The sequence below is a fragment of the Megalobrama amblycephala genome, linkage group LG3, assembly GCF_018812025.1.
Source record: "Megalobrama amblycephala isolate DHTTF-2021 linkage group LG3, ASM1881202v1, whole genome shotgun sequence".
NCBI lineage: Eukaryota > Metazoa > Chordata > Actinopteri > Cypriniformes > Xenocyprididae > Megalobrama > Megalobrama amblycephala.
Window position 1 is genome coordinate 169,255 of NC_063046.1, and position 4,160 is coordinate 173,414.

The following is a 4,160-nucleotide window of genomic DNA, read 5'->3' on the forward strand; positions in this document are numbered from 1 at the left end:
AGAAGAAAATGGTGTCATTGTCCAGCTTAAGTAAATTCAGTGTTGATTCATTCAGTTGTAAAAATCTCTAGTTATTAATTTAGTTAATTTATCAATACATCAGTACTGGAGAAAACAGTGATGTCATCGTCCAGCTCAGTTCAGTTCACATACAATGGTGTCAATGCAGGCAGATCAAAAACATTGTTAATGCTTTATGGTCTGTTCGTAGCATAAAGTCGACATTTCTCTACAGCGAACATGAAGGCTAAGGCCTCTTTATCCACTGCGGAGTATGTTCTTTCAGCTGCAGTGAGCATACGCGAAGCGAAGTTCGGGAAAAATGTACTGTACCAAGAAATTAATCAGAGGAACGAACAAAGAGAAGGTAAGTCATGTGGGGTCGGAGCATCGACAGTGGCTTTGATGTCAATTGTAAAGTGATCTCAAAAGATCAGACACCAAAAAATTTGAGAGAAGTCTTGTTGAATGTGCACTTCTGCATGAACAGTGTCAGGCCAGCATCTAGCAACTTCTGAAAGACTGTGGTGTATTTTGTCAAGTTCAGTCAGGCGTAAACTAGTGTCATCTAAATAGTACGTTCTTCGGCACCTTCTCCATAATTTTTTGGAAATCTGAGGGTGCCGAAGCTAATCCATAGGAAACATGACAGAACCTGAAGAGAACTTCATGCGTAAAGAAGGCACTCAGGTCACGCCTGTCAATGTGTAGTGAAAGTTGATGATAGATGCATGCTATAATATAAACTTTTAAGCAGGCTATTATTAAACCTCTTATTAAAAAACCTCAACTAGATCCGAGAGATTTAGTAAATTACAGGCCAATCTCGAATCTACCTTTTCTGTCAAAGATACTAGAAAAGGCAGTTTCAACACAACTGTGCTCCTTTTTAGAAAGAAATGGAATCTGTGAGGATTTCCAGTCAGGATTTAGACCGTACCATAGTACTGAGACTGCTCTCGTTAGAGTTACAAACGATCTACTCTTATCATCCGATCGTGGCTGTATTTCTCTATTAGTATTATTAGATCTCAGTGCTGCTTTTGACACTATCGATCACAACATTCTTTTAAAAAGACTTGAAAACTATATTGGCATTAGTGGAATTGCTTTGGCATGGTTCAAATCTTACTTATCTGACCGTTATCAGTCTGTAGTAGTTAATGAAGAGATGTCGTATCGATCACAAGTTCAATATGGAGTACCACAAGGCTCAGTACTAGGACCGTTGCTTTTCACTCTGTACATGCTGCCCTTAGGAGAGATAATTAGGAAGCATGGTGTTAGTTTTCATTGCTACGCTGACGATACTCAGCTCTATATTTCCTCGCGCCCTGACGAAACCTACAAATTCACAAAACTAACAGAATGCATAGCTGACATTAAAAACTGGATGACAAGAAATTTCTTATTATTAAATTCAGAAAAAACTGATATCCTAATCTTTGGACCAAAAACTTCCTCACGAAAAAACCTTGAATACTTTCTAACACTTGACGGGTGCTCCATTAAATCTTCGTCCTCAGTTAGGAACCTGGGTGTGCTCTTTGATACCAATCTTTCATTTGAAAGTCATGTTTCTAGTATCTGTAAAACCGCCTTCTTCCATCTAAAAAATATATCTAAATTACGACATATGCTCTCAATGACAAATGCGGAACAGTTGGTTCATGCATTCATGACCTCAAGACTAGATTACTGTAACGCTCTACTGGGTGGTTGTTCTGCTCGGCTTTTAAACAGACTACAGTTGGTCCAAAATGCGGCAGCTAGAGTTCTTACTAGAACCAGAAAGTATGACCATATTAGCCCAGTTCTGTCAACATTACATTGGCTCCCTATTAAACATCGTATAGATTTTAAAATCTTGCTACTTACTTATAAAGCTCTAAATGGTTTAGCTCCCCAATATTTAAGCGAGCTCTTAGTGCATTATAGTCCTTCACGTCTATTGCGATCTCAGAATTCAGGCCAGTTGATAATACCCAGAATATCAAAATCAACTGAAGGCGGCAGATCCTTTTCCTATTTAGCACCTAAACTCTTGAACAATCTTCCTAGCATTGTTCGGGAAGCAGACACACTCTGTCAGTTTAAATCTAGACTAAAAACACATCTCTTTGCTCTTGCATACACATAACACATTATCAATACATTGACATTTTTCAAATCCGTTAAAGGATTGTTACGCTGCAATACTTAGGTCGGCCGGAACCGAGAACATTTCCTATAACACTAGATATACCTGTACATCAGAATAAGAATGGCATCTACGCTAATATCAGTCTCTCTGCTTATCCTGAGGTTTGCCGGGTGCTGGATCCAGGCCGTATCCAGATCAGATGGAGAACCTGTGTCTGGACCTGACTACAACGTAGCCCAGGAGACAATGGGCCTACAGATCCAGTTCTGGCTGCATCTATAATTCAGATTTTTAATCTCCGTATCCGCTTACATATATTTATATATAATCTATTTTTAATCTCTATAATAAAAATGTATAATTCAGATTTTGATCTCCATATCCATTTACATATATTATATATATCTTCCAAGGGGTTTTTTTCCCTCCTAGGACTTTTTTCCCAGTGTTAGCACGCTGGGTTTTTCTCCTAGGGGGTTTTTTCCACCCCTGGGAGTCAGCCGACATTGGTTTAATGTAGCACCATCTTGTATATGTTACATTTTACCACGCTTGCTTGTACAGCTTATTTATAACCACTTCTCTTTTTTCTGTGCTTCTAACATGTAAAGCTGCTTTGAAACAATTACCAATTGTAAAAAGCGCTATATAAATAAATTTGACTTGACTTAATAATAGGTGCATAATTTTTCCTCCTTTCATTGGGGATGCGTCGATTCACTCAATCATACCTTGGTTCAGCAGGGATTGTAACTCCTCTGAGGAGCTACTTGGCGCACTAAAAAGGGAAGTTGACAAAGTTTTTGTTGAACTGGTGCTGCATCATCGTGATTTTTCGATTTGTGCATTAAGCCCTTCACGTACCCCACTGACTCAGAATTAGCAACACTGTAGACTGAAGCAGAAGCAGCAGAAACAGCAGATTAATGGTAGAGTCAAGGTTAACAGTACATTTCTGTGCTCTGAGCACATCCATGCCTAATAAAGCAGACCCACTTTTGATAATGTAGAGGGGAACAGTAGCAGTAACTCCATTTATCGACACATTAGCATCTTAAAACTGGAATGTGTCCTCTTATTTACACTGTAAAAATTTACCGTGATTTTAACTGTAAAAATGCTACGGTGACAGTCAATTGGTTTACAGAACGTTTACGTATTATATACAGTGAATAACTGTAATATATCTAATGGTACATTTAATGTAATTTTACGTTAAAATACAGTTAAATTTACAGTTTTTGTAAGTGAAAAATAAGTCATTGTATAATATACAGTGAAAAATCGTAAATTGACATTCTCACAGTTCCCTGCAAGACACTTCACATTTTATGTGTTTTCGCTGAAATAACTGTTTCTTAGTTTTTCTAATTGGTTATGTACATTAGGGTTTTATGTTACATCTAATGTTGTTAAATTAATGTTTATTGCATTTTTAAAATTTCATGTTTTACTAGGATGGTGTTTAGTGTTTGTGTGAATGACACTGTGTGCACCTTCTATATTGTATATCTTCTATGTTGTTGCATGTTGTAAAACATTTTGTTTGCATTATTTGTTATAAGGCTTTTTCAAGATGCATCAAAGTACAGCGAGACTGATTGGAGAGCAGACTACTCTTTATGCTTTTGAATCGCTCTCTCTGTACTTTAATGTCATATACCAATTGTTCTGCACAGCACTAATGCATCTCGATCAAGCCTATGGTCTGCTTTGGTTGATCATGTGATCTAACCATGAGAATCCTCAAATTAAGATGGCTCCTGAACTAAGTTTGACGTTGACAAAGGTCACATGTTACCAAAATGTTTGCTCAGTTTTTTAGTAAAGCATTGATTTTATCTTGATGACTTGATGACTTCTTTTGTAGAATGTGTGGACTCTCTTGAAGTGTTTCACTAAATTCCCCATTGATTGGGAATGTGTTTTTGGAATGAAAAATTTTGAAACTGTTCAAAAATGATGTGCTTTAAACTTTAAAAATGTGAAACAATGTATTGGGTGGTAAACAAAATGA